The sequence below is a fragment of the Oncorhynchus keta genome, chromosome 4 (assembly GCF_023373465.1).
Source record: "Oncorhynchus keta strain PuntledgeMale-10-30-2019 chromosome 4, Oket_V2, whole genome shotgun sequence".
Lineage (NCBI taxonomy): Eukaryota > Metazoa > Chordata > Actinopteri > Salmoniformes > Salmonidae > Oncorhynchus > Oncorhynchus keta.
This window is the reverse complement of record NC_068424.1, coordinates 80,059,109-80,078,425: the sequence shown is the minus strand read 5'-3', so window position 1 is coordinate 80,078,425 and position 19,317 is coordinate 80,059,109. Positions and strand designations below refer to the sequence as shown.

At 45.8% G+C, this 19,317-nt stretch overlaps 1 protein-coding gene and 2 long non-coding RNA genes across 7 annotated transcripts in view; 2 read left to right on the top strand and 1 right to left on the bottom strand.

The window, feature by feature from the left end:
* Positions 1 to 19,317, top strand: part of LOC118373296 (probable E3 ubiquitin-protein ligase MID2) — a 175,857-nt gene that overhangs the window by 73,849 nt on the left and 82,691 nt on the right.
* Positions 2,109 to 3,731, top strand: LOC127929404 (uncharacterized). 4 transcript variants are annotated; one of them, XR_008134905.1, is made up of 3 exons: positions 2,109 to 2,358; positions 3,002 to 3,139; positions 3,324 to 3,731. It is a non-coding gene; the product is annotated as an uncharacterized LOC127929404 (long non-coding RNA). The 4 variants fall into 4 exon arrangements; XR_008134893.1 differs by having other exon boundaries at positions 2,109 to 2,496; positions 2,956 to 3,139; XR_008134904.1 differs by lacking the exon at positions 2,109 to 2,358 and adding an exon at positions 2,698 to 2,817 and having other exon boundaries at positions 2,956 to 3,139.
* LOC127929433 (uncharacterized) lies at positions 6,172 to 7,986 on the bottom strand. Of its 2 annotated transcripts, none has more exons than XR_008134908.1 (4): positions 7,939 to 7,986; positions 7,651 to 7,714; positions 6,839 to 6,966; positions 6,172 to 6,326 (listed from the first exon to the last, which is right to left on the bottom strand). It is a non-coding gene; the product is annotated as an uncharacterized LOC127929433 (long non-coding RNA). The 2 variants fall into 2 exon arrangements; XR_008134907.1 differs by lacking the exon at positions 7,939 to 7,986 and adding an exon at positions 7,779 to 7,874.

The following is a 19,317-nucleotide window of genomic DNA, read 5'->3' as shown; positions in this document are numbered from 1 at the left end:
GGTGTCTGGGAGTGACAGGTTATTATAGATGGATAGACATGCCTGGTGTCTGGGAGTGACAGGTTATTATAGATGGATAGAGATGCCTGGTGTCTGGGAGTGACAGGTTATTATAAATGGATAGAGATGCCTGGTGTCTGGGAGTGACAGGTTATTATAGATGGATAGAGATGCCTGGTGTCTGGGAGTGTAGTGACAGGTTATTATAGATGGATAGAGATGCCTGGTGTCTGGGAGTGTAGTGACAGGTTATTATAGATGGATAGAGATGCCTGGTGTCTGGGAGTGTAGTGACAGGTTATTATAGATGGATAGAGATGCCTGGTGTCTGGGAGTGACAGGTTATTATAGATGGATAGAGATGCCTGGTGTCTGGGAGTGACAGGTTATTATAGATGGATAGAGATGCCTGGTGTCTGGGAGTGTAGTGACAGGTTATTATAGATGGATAGAGATGCCTGGTGTCTGGGAGTGTAGTGACAGGTTATTATAGATGGATAGAGATGCCTGGTGTCTGGGAGTGTAGTGACAGGTTATTATAGATGGATAGAGATGCCTGGTGTCTGGGAGTGACAGGTTATTATAGATGGATAGAGATGCCTGGTGTCTGAGAGTGACAGGTTATTATAGATGGATAGAGATGCCTGGTGTCTGGGAGTGACAGGTTATTATAGATGGATAGAGATGCCTGGTGTCTGGGAGTGACAGGTTATTATAGATGGATAGAGATGCCTGGTGTCTGGGAGTGTAGTGACAGGTTATTATAGATGGATAGAGATGCCTGGTGTCTGGGAGTGTAGTGACAGGTTATTATAGATGGATAGAGATTCCTCTTGTCTGGGAGGGATTATTATGGATGGCTAGCCTCACCTAGACCCAGCTGTCTCCTAGCCCTCAGCCTCACCTAGACCCAGCTGTCTCCTGGCCCTCAGCCTCACCTAGACCCAGCTGTCTCCTGGCCCTCAGCCTCACCTAGACCCAGCTGTCTTCCTCTCCCTAGTCCTCAGCCTAACATAGACCCAGCTCTCTCCTAGCCCTCAGCCTCACCTAGACCCAGCTGTCTTCCTCTCCCTGGTCCTCAGCCTCACCTAGACCCAGCTGTCTCCGAGCCCTCAGCCTCACCTAGACCCAACTGTCTCCTGGCCCTCAGTCTCACCTAGACCCAGCTGTCTCCTTGCCCTCAGCCTCACCTAGACCCAGCTGTCTCCTTGCCCTCAGTCTCACCTAGACCCAACTGTCTCCTGGCCCTCAGTCTCACCTGGACCCAGCTGTCTCCTAGCCCTCAGCCTCACCTACACCCAGCTGTCTCCTGGCCCTCAGTCTCACCTAGACCCAGCTGTCTCCTAGCCCTCAGCCTCACCTAGACCCAGCTGTCTCCTGGCCCTCAGCCCCACCTAGACCCAGCTGTCTCCTGGCCCTCAGCCTCACCTAGACCCAGCTGTCTCCTGGTCCTCAGCCCCACCTAGACCCAGCTGTCTCCTAGCCCTTAGCCTCACCTAGACCCAGCTGTCTCCTGGTCCTCAGCCCCACCTAGACCCAGCTGTCTCCTGGCCCTCAGCCTCACCTAGACCCAGCTGTCTCCTGGCCCTCAGCCTCACCTAGACCCAGCTGTCTCCTAGCCCTTAGCCTCACCTAGACCCAGCTGTCTCCTGGCCCTCAGCCTCACCTAGACCCAGCTGTCTCCTAGCCCTTAGCCTCACCTAGACCCAGCTGTCTCCTGGCCCTCAGCCTCACCTAGACCCAGCTGTCTCCTGGTCCTCAGCCCCACCTAGACCCAGCTGTCTCCTAGCCCTTAGCCTCACCTAGACCCAGCTGTCTCCTGGCCCTCAGCCTCACCTAGACCCAGCTGTCTCCTGGCCCTCAGCCTCACCTAGACCCAGCTGTCTCCTGGCCCTTAGCCTCACCTAGACCCAGCTGTCTAGGACTGTGCTGCTTGTTGCATTCCTTTCCATTGGAATGTCAACCTCCAAGCCCAACATTTTCTATCTCTCACACTGCAAAGGAAGTACTGTTCAGCGAGACAGTGGGTCTGAATATCCTCTAAAAAATTAACTTGGGCTCTGTCTCAAATGGCACCCTAACACCTAGATAGTGCAGGGCCCTGGGCAAAAGTATTGCACTATATAGGGAATGCCATGTGGGACACAGTCTCAATCATGGCCGGAACAGTACAGGTTATCTTTCAGGCTGCGTAGAGGACCAGGGGAAAGAACAGTACAGGTTATCTTTCAGGCTGCATAGAGGACCAGGGGAGAGAACAGTACAGGTTATCTTTCAGGCTGCATAGAGGACCAGGGGAGAGAACAGTACAGGTTATCTTTCAGGCTGCGTAGAGGACCAGAAGAGAGAACAGTACAGGTTATCTTTCAGGCTGCGTAGAGGACCAGGGGAGAGAACAGTACAGGTTATCTTTCAGGCTGCGTAGAGGACCAGGGGAGAGAACAGTACAGGTTATCTTTCAGGCTGCGTAGAGGACCAGGGGAGAGAACAGTACAGGTTATCTTTCAGGCTGCGTAGAGGACCAGGGAGAGAACAGTACAGGTTATCTTTCAGGCTGCGTAGAGGACCAGGGGAGAGAACAGTACAGGTTATCTTTCAGGCTGCGTAGAGGACCAGGGGAGAGAACAGTACAGGTTATCTTTCAGGCTGCGTAGAGGACCAGGGGAGAGAACAGTACAGGTTATCTTTCAGGCTGCGTAGAGGACCAGGGGAGAGAACAGTACAGGTTATCTTTCAGGCTGCGTAGAGGACCAGGGGAGAGAACAGTACAGGTTATCTTTCAGGCTGCGTAGAGGACCAGGGGAGAGAACAGTACAGGTTATCTTTCAGGCTGCGTAGAGGACCAGAAGAGAGAACAGTACAGGTTATCTTTCAGGCTGCGTAGAGGACTGGGGGAGAGAACAGTACAGGTTATCTTTCAGGCTGCATAGAGGACCAGAAGAGAGAACAGTACAGGTTATCTTTCAGGCTGCGTAGAGGACCAGGGGAGAGAACAGTACAGGTTATCTTTCAGGCTGCGTAGAGGACCAGAAGAGAGAACAGTACAGGTTATCTTTCAGGCTGCGTAGAGGACCAGGGGAGAGAACAGTACAGGTTATCTTTCAGGCTGCGTAGAGGACCAGGGGAGAGAACAGTACAGGTTATCTTTCAGGCTGCATAGAGGACCGGGGAGAGAGAACAGTACAGGTTATCTTTCAGGCTGCATAGAGGACCAGGGAGAGAACAGTACAGGTTATCTTTCAGGCTGCGTAGAGGACCAGGGGAGAGAACAGTACAGGTTATCTTTCAGGCTGCATAGAGGACCAGGGGAGAGAACAGTACAGGTTATCTTTCAGGCTGCGTAGAGGACCAGGGGAGAGAACAGTACAGGTTATCTTTCAGGCTGCGTAGAGGACCAGAAGAGAGAACAGTACAGGTTATCTTTCAGGCTGCGTAGAGGACCAGAAGAGAGAACAGTACAGGTTATCTTTCAGGCTGCGTAGAGGACCAGAAGAGAGAACAGTACAGGTTATCTTTCAGGCTGCGTAGAGGACCAGAAGAGAGAACAGTACAGGTTATCTTTCAGGCTGCGTAGAGGACCAGAAGAGAGAACAGTACAGGTTATCTTCCCTGTGTCCTGATGTCTCTTTCTTGCTACAACAGATGAATAGGAACTCCTGCGTTGCTTCATCCCCGTTCCCACAGGAGACCTTTTGCCTTTTGTAGGCCGTCATTTTAAATAAGAATTTGTTCTTAACTGACTTGCCTCGTAATATTAAGGTTAATAAAATATTTGTCCCAAAAAAATACAAGCTTTTTTCTTCAAATAAATCAATGTAAATAGCCCGGGTGGCCTTTTGATTAATTGTTCAGCAGTATTATGTCTTGGGGGTAGCAGCTGTTAAGGAGCCTTTTGCACTTAGACTTGGTGCTCCAGTACCGCTTGCCGTGCGGTCGCAAAAAGAACAGTCTTTGAGTTGGGTGGCTAGAATTTTTGACCAATTTTTGTAGGGCCTTCTTCCGGCATTGCCTAGTATGTAGGTCCTGGATGGCAGGAAGCTTGACCCCAGCAATGAACTTGGCCGTTCACACTACCCTCTTTATTGGGCTTCAAGGCTGTGTGAGGCTGCAGTGACAGTAATTTGTGGTGTTCTGGTTCTGTACTAACTCAGTGACAGTAGTCTTACTATTTCCTAGCTGGGTTGGGAACACTGTTGAAGTCACATCTTGGCTGAGCTGTCCCACACTAACAGGTAGGGAGGACTGTCCCACACTAACAGGTAGGGAGGACTGTCCCACACTAACAGGTAGGGAGGACTGTCCCACACTAACAGGTAGGGAGGACTGTCCCACACTAACAGGTAGGGAGGACTGTCCCACACTAACAGGTATGGAGGACTGTCCCACACTAACAGGTAGGGAGGACTGTCCCACACTAACAGGTAGGGAGGACTGTCCCACACTAACAGGTAGGGAGGACTGTCCCACACTAACAGGTAGGGAGGACTGTCCCACACTAACAGGTAGGGAGGACTGTCACACACTAACAGGTAGGGAGGACTGTCCCACACTAACAGGTATGGAGGACTGTCCCACACTAACAGGTAGGGAGGACTGTCACACTACAGGTAGGGAGGACTGTCCCACACTAACAGGTAGGGAGGACTGTCACACACTAACAGGTATGGAGGACTGTCCCACACTAACAGGTAGGGAGGACTGTCCCACACTAACAGGTAGGGAGGACTGTCCCACTACAGGTAGGGAGGACTGTCCCACACTAACAGGTAGGGAGGACTGTCACACTAACAGGTAGGGAGGACTGTCACACTAACAGGTATGGAGGACTGTCCCACACTAACAGGTAGGGAGGACTGTCCCACACTAACAGGTAGGGAGGACTGTCACACACTAACAGGTATGGAGGACTGTCACACACTAACAGGTATGGAGGACTGTCCCACACTAACAGGTAGGGAGGACTGTCACACACTAACAGGTATGGAGGACTGTCACACACTAACAGGTATGGAGGACTGTCACACACTAACAGGTAGGGAGGACTGTCCCACACTAACAGGTATGGAGGACTGTCACACACTAACAGGTAGGGAGGACTGTCACACTAACAGGTAGGGAGGACTGTCACACTAACAGGTAGGGAGGACTGTCACACTAACAGGTAGGGAGGACTGTCACACTAACAGGTAGGGAGGACTGTCACACTAACAGGTAGGGAGGACTGTCACACTAACAGGTAGGGAGGACTGTCCCACACTAACAGGTAGGGAGGACTGTCCCACACTAACAGGTAGGGAGGACTGTCACACACTAACAGGTAGGGAGGACTGTCACACTAACAGGTAGGGAGGACTGTCCCACACTAACAGGTAGGGAGGACTGTCCCACACTAACAGGTAGGGAGGACTGTCACACTAACAGGTAGGGAGGACTGTCACACACTAACAGGTAGGGAGGACTGTCCCACACTAACAGGTAGGGAGGACTGTCACACACTAACAGGTAGGGAGGACTGTCACACTAACAGGTAGGGAGGACTGTCCCACACTAACAGGTATGGAGGACTGTCACACACTAACAGGTAGGGAGGACTGTCCCACACTAACAGGTATGGAGGACTGTCACACTACAGGTAGGCAGAACTGTCACACACTAACAGGAAGGGACTGTCACACTAACAGGAAGGGACTGTCAAACTAACCGATAGGGAGGACTGTCACACTAACCGGTAGGGAGGACTGTCACACTAACAGGTAGGGAGGACTGTCACACTAACAGGTAGGGAGGACTGTCAAACTAACAGGTAGGGAGGACTGTCCCAATAACAGGTATCCTACAATAAAAATTGCATCCTACAATAAATCCATCCACATTCCACCTCATCCTGTTATAAATCCATCCACATTCCACCTCATCCTGTTTTAAATCCATCCACATTCCACCTCATCCTGTTATAAATCCATCCACATTCCACCTCATCCTGTTATAAATCCATCCACATTCCACCTCATCCTGTTATAAATACATCCACATTCCACCTCATCCTGTTATAAATCCATCCACATTCCACCTCATCCTGTTATAAATACATCCACATTCCACCTCATCCTGTTATAAATCCATCCACATTCCACCTCATCCTGTTATAAATCCATCCACATTCCACCTCATCCTGTTATAAATCCATCCACATTCCACCTCATCCTGTTTTAAATACATCCACATTCCACCTCATCCTGTTATAAATACATCCACATTCCACCTCATCCTGTTTTAAATACATCCACATTCCACCTCATCCTGTTATAAATACATCCACATTCCACCTCATCCTGTTATAAATACATCCACATTCCACCTCATCCTGTTATAAATCCATCCACATTCCACCTCATCCTGTTATAAATACATCCACATTCCACCTCATCCTGTTATAAATCCATCCACATTCCACCTCATCCTGTTATAAATACATCCACATTCCACCTCATCCTGTTATAAATACATCCACATTCCACCTCATCCTGTTTTAAATACATCCACATTCCACCTCATCCTGTTATAAATACATCCACATTCCACCTCATCCTGTTATAAATCCATCCACATTCCACCTCATCCTGTTATAAATACATCCACATTCCACCTCATCCTGTTATAAATACATCCACATTCCACCTCATCCTGTTATAAATCCATCCACATTCCACCTCATCCTGTTATAAATACATCCACATTCCACCTCATCCTGTTATAAATCCATCCACATTCCACCTCATCCTGTTATAAATCCATCCACATTCCACCTCATCCTGTTATAAATCCATCCACATTCCACCTCATCCTGTTTTAAATACATCCACATTCCACCTCATCCTGTTATAAATACATCCACATTCCACCTCATCCTGTTTTAAATACATCCACATTCCACCTCATCCTGTTATAAATACATCCACATTCCACCTCATCCTGTTATAAATACATCCACATTCCACCTTATCCTGTTTTAAATACATCCACATTCCACCTCATCCTGTTATAAATACATCCACATTCCACCTCATCCTGTTATAAATACATCCACATTCCACCTCATCCTGTTATAAATCCATCCACATTCTACCACCTCACCCTGTTATAAATACATCCACATTCTACCACCTCATCCTGTTATAAATCCATCCACATTCCACCTCATCCTGTTATAAATACATCCACATTCCACCTCATCCTGTTATAAATACATCCACATTCTACCACCTCATCCTGTTATAAATACATCCACATTCCACCTCATCCTGTTTTAAATCCATCCACATTCCACCTCATCCTGTTATAAATCCATCCACATTCCACCTCATCCTGTTATAAATACATCCACATTCTGCCACCTCATCCTGTTATAAATACATCCACATTCCACCTCATCCTGTTATAAATACATCCACATTCCACCTCATCCTGTTATAAATACATCCACATTCCACCTCATCCTGTTATAAATCCATCCACATTCCACCTCATCCTGTTATAAATACATCCACATTCCACCTCATCCTGTTATAAATCCATCCACATTCCACCTCATCCTGTTTTAAATCCATCCACATTCCACCTCATCCTGTTTTAAATACATCCACATTCCACCTCATCCTGTTTTAAATACATCCACATTCCACCTCATCCTGTTATAAATACATCCACATTCCACCTCATCCTGTTTTAAATCCATCCACATTCCACCTCATCCTGTTATAAATACATCCACATTCCACCTCATCCTGTTTTAAATACATCCACATTCCACCTCATCCTGTTATAAATACATCCACATTCCACCTCATCCTGTTATAAATACATCCACATTCCACCTCATCCTGTTATAAATACATCCACATTCCACCTCATCCTGTTTTAAATACATCCACATTCCACCTCATCCTGTTTTAAATACATCCACATTCCACCTCATCCTGTTATAAATACATCCACATTCCACCTCATCCTGTTATAAATCCATCCACATTCTACCACCTCATCCTGTTATAAATCCATCCACATTCCACCTCATCCTGTTATAAATCCATCCACATTCCACCTCATCCTGTTATAAATCCATCCACATTCCACCTCATCCTGTTTTAAATACATCCACATTCCATCTCACCATATAATAAATCCATCCACATGTCACGCCCTTGTCGTAGTATTTTGTGTTTTTCTTCATGTATTTGGTCAGGCCAGGGTGTGACATGGGTTTTTGTATGTGGTGTGTAGATAGTGGGATTGTAGCTTAGTGGGGTGTTCTAGGTTAGTCTATGGCTGTCTGAATTGGTTCTCAATCAGAAGTAGGTGTTTATCGTTGTCTCTGTTTGGGAACCATATTTAGGCAGCCATATTCTTTGGTTGTATAGTGGGTGATTGTCCTGAGTGTCTTGATGTCCTTCTGCTGTGTTAGTTGACACAAGTATAGGCTGTTTTCGGTTTTCGTATCGTTTATTGTTTTGTAGTGTTTGTGTTTATTCGTGTTTACGTTGTTTGATTAAACATGGATCGCAATATACACGCTGCAGTTTGGTCCGACTCTCCTTCACCATTAGAAAACTGTGACACCACATTCCACCTCATCCTACAATAAATACATCCACATATATAGGAAATGGGGTTCCATCTGGGACAAAGCCTTAGCTTATACATGATACCTAGCTGCATCAGTCGTATGCCTGACGTTTTTGAGGACGTAGCCCATAGGATGTGTATGTGGAAGTAGCCTATAGGATGTGTATGTGGAAGTAGCCTATAGGATGTGTATGTGGAAGTAGCCTATAGGATGTGTATGTGGAAGTAGCCTATAGGATGTGTATGTGGAAGTAGCCCATAGGATGTGTATGTGGAAGTAGCCTATAGGATGTGCATGTGGAAGTAGCCTATAGGATGTGTATGTGGAAGTAGCCTATAGGATGTGTATGTGGAAGTAGCCTATAGGATGTGTATGTGGAAGTAGCCTATAGGATGTGTATGTGGAAGTAGCCTATAGGATGTGTATGTGGAAGTAGCCCATAGGATGTGTATGTGGAAGTAGCCTATAGGATGTGCATGTGGAAGTAGCCTATAGGATGTGTATGTGGAAGTAGCCTATAGGATGTGTATGTGGAAGTAGCCTATAGGATGTGTATGTGGAAGTAGCCTATAGGATGTGTATGTGGAAGTAGCCCATAGGATGTGTATGTGGAAGTAGCCTATAGGATGTGCATGTGGAAGTAGCCTATAGGATGTGTATGTGGAAGTAGCCTATAGGATGTGTATGTGGAAGTAGCCTATAGGATGTGTATGTGGAAGTAGCCCATAGGATGTGTATGTGGAAGTAGCCTATAGGATGTGCATGTGGAAGTAGCCTATAGGATGTGTATGTGGAAGTAGCCTATAGGATGTGTATGTGGAAGTAGCCTATAGGATGTGTATGTGGAAGTAGCCTATGGGATGTGTATGTGGAAGTAGCCTATAGGATGTGTATGTGGAAGTAGCCTATAGGATGTGTATGTGGAAGTAGCCTATAGGATCAGCTGCTTGAGCCACAGTCCCACTGACCTGATCCTGATTGGTAGTTAATCCAATCTCCTGTTGCGGCATTATGCTATGATCACTCACGCACGGTCACTCAGGGGCCAGGGTATTCATCTATTGCTGTCAGAACCTGGGTTCAAATACTTTATCTGGGTTTGATGTAATTTGTCTTGCACAATGGAACCAATAGAGTACTGGCAAAACGCAAACGTTTAAAAGATTTCAACTAGTATTTGAACCCAGGTCTGATTTGCAGTCACAGGTGTCCTAATAAACCTCTACTGGTCCCGATCCTCACTTCCCTTGGTTCCACCTGTCCATCTGTGGATGGATCTTTCAATGTTCTGACTTCCAAATGGTACCCTTTTCCCTACATAGTGCACTACGTTTGACCAGCAACCAAAGGGAAAAGGGTGCCATTTTTGGATGCAGACTATATGTTTCCCCCAAGTGGCAGCAGAGAGGATGATGTCACCCGGGTCAGGATAAGTTAAAGGTGCAGTAGTCACTCCATGAAAGGCAGCAGTGTGACAGTTGAAAATAGGAGCCCGTTTTGTTGCTAATGGAGATATAGCCCTGTCCGCGTTGTGACTGGTGGACCCAAAAGACACCTCCTCTCACCGTGTGTGTGTGTGTGTGTGTGTGTGTGTGTGTGTGTGTGTGTGTGTGTGTGTGTGTGTGTGTGTGTGTGTGTGTGTGTGTGTGTGTGTGTGTGTGTGTGTGTGTGTGTGTGAACACATGCATGATGCTAGTGGGACACACACACACATTCAGTCAGGCAGCAGGTGGGACCTGTGGTTGTGCTCTGATGCAGCTGTAAGCTGCCTTGGGGGAGGCCCCAGGGACACTGATAGGCCAGATAAATACCCCAGGGACACTGATAGGCCAGATAAATACCCCAGGGACACTGATAGGCCAGATAAATACCGAAAACACACTGGATGGCTTAGTAATAGCTGATGGTTACTGTGACCATGGGTAACACTGGTGGTTACTGTGACCATGGGTAACACTGGTGGTTACTGTGACCATGGGTAACACTGATGATTACTGTGACCATGGGTAACACTGATGATTACTGTGACCATGGGTAACACTGGTGGTTACTGTGACCATGGGTAACACTGATGATTACTGTGACCATGGGTAACACTGATGATTACTGTGACCATGGGTAACACTGGTGGTTACTGTGACCATGGGTAACACTGGTGGTTACTGTGACCATGGGTAACACTGATGATTACTGTGACCATGGGTAACACTGATGATTACTGTGACCATGGGTAACACTGATGATTACTGTGACCATGGGTAACACTGATGATTACTGTGACCATGGGTAACACTGATGATTACTGTGACCATGGGTAACACTGATGATTACGATCAGTATCAAACAAAATGAAAAAAAAAGAGCTGGATGAAGATCAATATGAAGAAACATGACAAACATTCTAGTAATATGTTTCACCTGATTAACATCTCAGAGTAGAAGTTGAGTAGGTTCGTCTCTTTTTTGGGGGAAAAACCTTCTATGTAGTTATTATTTTTTCACTGGGGGGGGGGTTTACAGGTGCAAAAACGATCAAAGAAATGCGTGCAAAGTTAACCTCAATCCACCCCCACCACCCCCACCCCACCCAGAAACCATCTATCCCACCCCTCAGCCCCATCCAACCGCCTGCATCCCCCCTCCCCACCCAGAAACCATCTATCCCACCCCTCAGTCCCCATCCAACCGCCTGCATCCCCCTCCCCACCCAGAAACCATCTATCCCACCCCATCAGTCCCCATCCAACCGCCTGCATCCCCCCCTCCCCACCCAGAAACCATGTATCCCACCCCTCAGTCCCCATCCAACCGCCTGCATCCCCCCCTCCCCACCCAGAAACCATCTATCCCACCCTCAGTCCCCATCCAACCGCCTGCATCCCCCCCCCCTCCCCACCCAGAAACCATGTATCCCACCCCTCAGTCCCCATCCAACCGCCTGCATCCCCCCCTCCCCACCCAGAAACCATGTATCCCACCCCTCAGTCCCCATCCAACCGCCTGCATCCCCCTCCCCACCCAGAAACCATGTATCCCACCCTCAGTCCCCATCCAACCGCCTGCATCCCCCTCCCCACCCAGAAACCATCTATCCCACCCCTCAGTCCCCATCCAACCGCCTGCATCCCCCCTCCCCACCCAGAAACCATGTATCCCACCCCTTCCCATCCCACCCAGCAATCAATCCCCCTCCCACCTATCCAGCCCCTGAGTCTCCCCTTGCATTTCCCCCAACCCCCCTGCTTCCTGCCAGAACGACCAGAGCACAATACCAAGTAGGATAGGACGTTGCCACGAGCAGCAGATATTTAGATTAGATTTGATTAGATATGTCTTTATTGTCTGATTTTCACAGATATCTTACGTACTAGAAGATGCCCTCTGATAAGGTGAGAGGCGTGATGTAGTCCAGACACAACATCACACATCCACATTACTGATAAACACAACAAGAATGACAGCTTAAGGACTCTGAACCCTCCCTTCCACGTGACATAGCTGTCCCTCGTACACTAAATGGTACACATCCCCTTAATGTCCAATGTCCCTGAGCGTAGCACATAATGATAAAACCATAAAGCCATAGGATGCTGTGTGACCCGTTATAAAGTCATTCATTGTTGACGATAGATACCTCGTCTTAAATAATGATCAAATAGGACCCCTCCTATGTGTTCAACTAGCTGTCCCTCGTACACTCTGTGTTACACACCCCTTTAATGTTGCTCGTGGCAACGTCACTACCTATATAGTGCACTACTTTGGACCAGAGCCCTGTGGGTATGATCTCTGGGCAAAAGCAGTGCAGTATATAGGGAATGGGTGTCATTTGGGGCATACCCTCTGTCTTAGTGATCTATATGAGACCAACCGCCAGGGGCAGGGGTGTCTTGTCACATGTGATTTCCTCTGGGACATAAGGCAGAGGGATTCATCTGTGACAGACAGCAAAGCCCTTCAATGTATTTTTAGGAAGGACAAAATTGATAGCCAACCACATAATTTGATTCTACAGAATATCCGTAGCCAGCTAATTGTGTTAAAGTTCAAATGTAATGTGCAGCCAGACAGACAGGCAGGCTGTCGTGAGTCACTCTGCTACATCCCAAATGGCACCTGATTCCCTACTCGGTACACTACTTTTGACCAGGGCACATAGGGCTTCGGTCAAAAGTAGTGTACTATATATGGAAGAGGGTGCAAGTTGGGATTACGGACCTTTGTCTGTACCATTTCCCATGGTTGTCAAAATCCAACATGGACGCCACTTAACTCGTTATTGGTGGAAGGAGACGGGACCTATTTCCACTGAATTAATTTGTGAATAGGAACCCACTTATAATACAGTGCTCTAGTGCTCAGTGCGGCACACACAGGACTGGGGCCATTGACAATCCATGTAATTCTGCTTAACAGGGCGTTACACCCGGTTATTTGACTGGAATAAGGATGGGACATAATGTCAATGCTGCTGTAGAAAGTATAAAGCAATACTGTGTGTTCTATAGGCCTGAACATAACCCTGATTGATAGCAGGTCTGTACAGTATTGACTCTGTCAACCACCGTATTCTTATCGGCAGACTCAATAGCCTTGGTTTCTCAAATGATTGCCTCGCCTGGTTCACCAACTACTTCTCAGATAGATTTCAGTGTGTCAAATCGGAGGGCCTGTTATCCGGACCTCTGGCAGTCTCTGTCTCTATGGGGGTACCACAGGGTTCAATTCTCAGGCCGACTCTTTTCTCTGTATATATCCACCTCTACGCGAACGACACCATTCTGTATACTTCTGGCCCTTCTTTGGACACTGTGTTAACTAACCTCCAAACGATCTTCAATGCCATACAACTCTCCTTCCGTGGCCTGTTGTTGTGGTAGTTGTTGTATGAGTAGTAGTTGTTGTTTTAGTAGTTGTAGTTGTTGTTGTTGTAGGAGTAGTAGTAGTAGTTGTTGTTGTAGTAGTAGTAGTTGTTGTTGTAGTAGTAGTAGTTGTTGTTGTAGTAGTTGTAGTAGTTGTTGTTGTTGTAGTAGTTGTTGGTGTTGTAGTAGTTGTTGTTGTAGTAGTAGTAGTTGTTGTTGTAGTAGTTGTTGTTGTAGTAGTTGTTGTAGTAGTTGTTGTTGTAGTAGTTGTTGTTGTAGTAGTTGTAGTAGTTGTTGTTGTTGTAGTAGTTGTTGGTGTTGTAGTAGTTGTTGTTGTAGTTGTTGTTGTAGTAGTTGTTGTAGTAGTAGTAGTTGTTGTTGTAGTAGTTTGTTGTAGTAGTAGTTGTTGTTGTAGTAGTTGTAGTAGTTGTAGTAGTTGTTGTAGTAGTAGTTGTTGTAGTAGTAGTTGTAGTAGTTGTTGTTGTAGTAGTAGTTGTAGTAGTAGTTGTTGTTGTTGTAGTAGTAGTTGTAGTAGTAGTTGTTGTTGTTGTAGTAGTAGTTGTAGTAGTTGTAGTAGTTGTTGTAGTAGTAGTTAGTTGTAGTAGTAGTTGTTGTTGTAGTAGTAGTAGTAGTAGTAGTAGTTGTTGTTGTAGTAGTAGTTGTAGTAGTTGTAGTAGTTGTTGTAGTAGTAGTTGTAGTAGTAGTTGTTGTTGTAGTAGTAGTTGTAGTAGTAGTTGTTGTTGTAGTAGTTGTTGTAGTAGTAGTTGTAGTAGTAGTAGTAGTAGTAGTTGTAGTAGTAGTTGTTGTTGTAGTAGTAGTAAAAAAAAAGAGCTGGATGAAGATCAATATGAAGAAACATGACAAACATTCTAGTAATATGTTTCACCTGATTAACATCTCAGAGTAGAAGTTGAGTAGGTTCGTCTCTTTTTTGGGGGAAAAACCTTCTATGTAGTTATTATTTTTTCACTGGGGGGGGGTTTACAGGTGCAAAAACTATCAAAGAAATGCGTGCAAAGTTAACCTCAATCCACCCCCACCACCCCCACCCCACCCAGAAACCATCTAGTAGTTGTTGTTGTAGTAGTAGTTGTTGTAGTAGTAGTAGTAGTTGTTGTTGTTGTAGTTGTAGTAGTAGTAGTTGTTGTTGTTGTAGTAGTAGTTGTTGTTGTAGTAGTAGTAGTTGTTGTTGTAGTTGTTGTTGTAGTAGTTGTAGTTGTAGTAGTTGTTGTTGTAGTAGTTGTTGTTGTTGTAGTAGTAGTTGTAGTAGTAGTAGTAGTTGTTGTTGTTGTTGTAGTTGTAGTAGTAGTAGTTGTTGTTGTTGTTGTAGTAGTAGTTGTTGTAGTAGTAGTAGTAGTTGTTGTTGTTGTAGTTGTTGTTGTAGTAGTAGTTGATGTTGTAGTAGTTGTTGTTGTTGTTGTAGTAGTTGTTGTTGTTGTAGTTGTTGTTGTTGTAGTAGTAGTTGTTGTTGTAGTAGTTGTTGTTGTTGTAGTAGTTGTTGTTGTTGTAGTTGTTGTTGTAGTAGTTGTTGTTGTTGTAGTAGTTGTTGTTGTAGTTGATGTTGTAGTAGTTGTTGTTGTTGTAGTAGTTGTTGTTGTTGTTGTAGTTGTTGTTGTTGTTGTAGTTGTTGTTGTAGTAGTAGTTGTTGTTGTAGTAGTTGATGTTGTAGTAGTTGTTGTTGTTGTAGTAGTTGTTGTTGTTGTTGTAGTTGTTGTTGTTGTTGTTGTTGTAGTTGTTGTTGTAGTAGTAGTTGTTGTTGTAGTAGTTGTTGTTGTTGTAGTAGTAGTTGTTGTAGTTGTTGTTGTTGTAGTACTAGTAGTTGTTGTAGTAGTAGTAGTTGTTGTTGTTGTTGTTGTTGTAGTAGTTGTTGTAGTAGTAGTAGTTGTTGTTGTAGTAGTTGTTGTTGTAGTTGTTGTTGTAGTAGTTGTTGTTGTTGTTGTAATGACCCAAGGATGCAGTGGCCAGTCTGAGACCATTATACAGAGATTGCAGTGCAGTAGAAATAAAGGCTTATAATGTAAAGCAGACATGTCTTTACACAGTATTTATAACCCAACCACATTCTCTTTAGAATTAACCCTCTTTCAATGTATAGAGTTTCAGTTTGTTCCCTTAGTTCTCTCTCTGTGCATAGAGATCCTTGTTGTTCAGGCATTACGGCAGGGTACTAACTCATATGATCAAAGAGGTCTCAGTATGTCTAAGAACACACAAAACCTGTTATAATAATAATAATATAAACCATAAGCCTAATATGCCATGATGTCTGTCTCTTTATTTGATGCTGACCATGCTTTGTCTATGCCATGATCCTCTTCCTGTGGACCATGTCTATGCCATGATGTCTGTCTCTTTAAACCATGAAGCCTGTGGACCATGTCTATGCCATGATGCCTGTCTCTTTAAACCATGAAGCCTCTTCCTGTGGACCATGTCTATGCCATGATGTCTGTCTCTTTAAACCATGAAGCCTGTGGACCATGTCTATGCCATGATGCCTGTCTCTTTAAACCATGACGCCTGTGGACCATGTCTGCCATGATGCCTGTCTCTTTAAACCATGAAGCCTCTTCCTGTGGACCATGTCTATGCCATGATGTCTGTCTCTTTAAACCATGAAGCCTGTGGACCATGTCTATGCCATGATGCCTGTCTCTTTAAACCATGAAGCCTCTTCCTGTGGACCATGTCTATGCCATGATGCCTGTCTCTTTAAACCATGAAGCCTCTTCCTGTGGACCATGTCTATGCCATGATGTCTGTCTCTTTAAACCATGAAGCCTGCCATGATGCCTGTCTCTTTAAACCATGAAGCCTGTGGACCATGTCTATGCCATGATGTCTGTCTCTTTAAACCATGAAGCCTCTTCCTGTGGACCATGTCTATGCCATGATGTCTGTCTCTTTAAACCATGAAGCCTCTTCCTGTGGACCATGTCTATGCCATGATGTCTGTCTCTTTAAACCATGAAGCCTCTTCCTGTGGACCATGTCTATGCCATGATGTCTGTCTCTTTAAACCATGAAGCCTCTTCCTGTGGACCATGTCTATGCCATGATGCCTGTCTCTTTAAACCATGAAGCCTCTTCCTGTGGACCATGTCTATGCTGATGTCTGCCTTTAAACCATGATGCCTGTCTGTCTTTAAACCATGAAGCCTCTTCCTGTGGACCATGTCTATGCCATGATGCCTGTCTCTTTAAACCATGAAGCCTCTTCCTGTCTATGCCATGATGTCCTCTTTAAACCATGAAGCTACCATGCTATGCCATGATGCTGTCTCTTTAAACCATGAAGCCTCTTCCTGTGGACCATGTCTATGCCATGATGCTGTCTCTTTAAACCATGAAGCCTCTTCCTGTGGACCATGTCTATGCCATGATGCCTGTCTTCTTTAAACCATGATGCCTGTCTCTTTAAACCATGAAGCCTCTTCCTGTGGACCATGTCTATGCCATGATGTCTGTCTCTTTAAACCATGAAGCCTCTTCCTGTGGACCATGTCTATGCCATGATGTCTGTCTCTTTAAACCATGAAGCCTCTTCCTGTGGACCATGTCTATGCCATGATGCCTGTCTCTTTAAACCATGAAGCCTCTTCCTGTGGACCATGTCTATGCCATGATGTCTGTCTCTTTAAACCATGAAGCCTCTTCCTGTGGACCATGTCTATGCCATGATGTCTGTCTCTTTAAACCATGAAGCCTCTTCCTGTGGACCATGTCTATGCCATGATGTCTGTCTCTTTAAACCATGAAGCCTCTTCCTGTGGACCATGTCTATGCCATGATGTCTGTCTCTTTAAACCATGAAGCCTCTTCCTGTGGACCATGTCTATGCCATGATGTCTGTCTCTTTAAACCATGAAGCCTCTTCCTGTGGACCATGTCTATGCCATGATGCCTGTCTCTTTTTAAACCATGAAGTGGACCATGTCTCCATGATGTCCTCTCTTTAAACCATGAAGCCTGGACCATGTCTATGCCATGATGTCTGTCTCTTTAAACCATGAAGCTATGCCATTGCCTGTGGACCATGTCTATGCCATGATGAAGCCTCTGTCTCTTTAAAAACCATGAAGCCTCTTCCTGTGGACCATGTCTATGCCATGATGCTGTCTTCCATGAAGCCTGTGGACCATGTCTATGCCATGATGCCTGTCTCTTTAAACCATGAAGCCTCTTCCTGTGGACCATGTCTATGCCATGATGCCTGTCTCTTTAAACCATGAAGCCTCTTCCTGTGGACCATGTCTATGCCATGATGTCTGTCTCTTTAAACCATGAAGCCTCTTCCTGTGGACCATGTCTATGCCATGATGTCTGTCTCTTTAAACCATGAAGCCTCTTCCTGTGGACCATGTCTATGCCATGATGCCTGTCTCTTTAAACCATGAAGCCTCTTCCTGTGGACCATGTCTATGCCATGATGTCTGTCTCTTTAAACCATGAAGCCTCTGTGGACCATGTCTATGCCATGATGCCTGTCTCTTTAAACCATGAAGCCTCTTCCTGTGGACCATGTCTATGCCATGATGTCTGTCTCTTTAAACCATGAAGCCTGTGGACCATGTCTATGCCATGATGTCTGTCTCTGTAGATTGTAGCTTAGAGACAAAGCTGTTCGCTTTCATTTCAATAGGTCGGACTCATGCCCTTGTTGTTTACTAAATGAAAGCGCTCTAAAGGGACAATACCTGGGAGCGACGAGAATGACGTCATGGTGGGGATGACATAATGCTATATGATGGACTGTCAGCTATACGCTGTGGCTGTATTAGACAGGCTTGGCTCCGTCTCTGTGCCGACACTCCTCTCTTCTCCTCCTGTTCGGGCTCTTTAAACACGTGGCTACTGTGGTTTTCCACATCCATCAGCTCCCATTGCCTAGCTCGCAGCTCAAGCTGTGTGTTCTTAAAAAACTCATGCCTTTTGGATACCACTAATACCAACCAAGAGCCATTACCTCATCTCACCCTCTCTTGTTCTGCGTGTCTGTCTGTCTCTCTCGCTCTCTCTATTTCTCTCTCTCTCTCTCTCTCTTTCTTTGATGTCTGGTGTCTGCTTTAATGAATGCATTATAGACTGGTTCTCCTCTTACTTTGCTGCTGATGCTGCTCGCACACACACACACACACACACACACACACACACACACACACACACACACACACACACACACACACACACACACACACACACACACACACACACACACACACACACACACACACACACACACACACACACACACACTGCAACTGCCACATGCTGCTAACCACCTGCCAGGCTAATGCCAGTACATTGGCACCTCGCTCCAGGCCTTTCTATGTATAAAACTGCTATACACACACACTCCTTCCTCCCCTGTGGTCCCGTGGGACAGGCCACTGTTTTGATGGAAAAATGTACATTTGCATTTTGTTGTCATCTATCAGACACTCTTATCCAGAGCAGTTTACAGGTGCAATTATGGTTAAATGCCTTGGTTAAAGGCACATCGACAGATTTTTCACCTATTCGTCGCAGGGATTCAAACCAGGAACCTTTTGGTTACTGGCCTTAACCGTCAGACTACCTGCCATTTGGAGCACCATCGGCATCCCAAATGGCAACCTGTTCCCTACATAGTGCACTTCTTTTGACCAGGGCCCATAGAGCAAGAGGGGGCCATTTTGGAATGCAGTCAACATTCTTTAATTAATGACCCATCTGTCCTGCTTCCCTGCCAGTCCTCTGATGTTTGATACTTCAAACTGATGACACACACCAAATGCTCATCCTCGTCTTGTCTTCCTTCCTGCTTCTTCTGACGCAACATGCCATGAATTC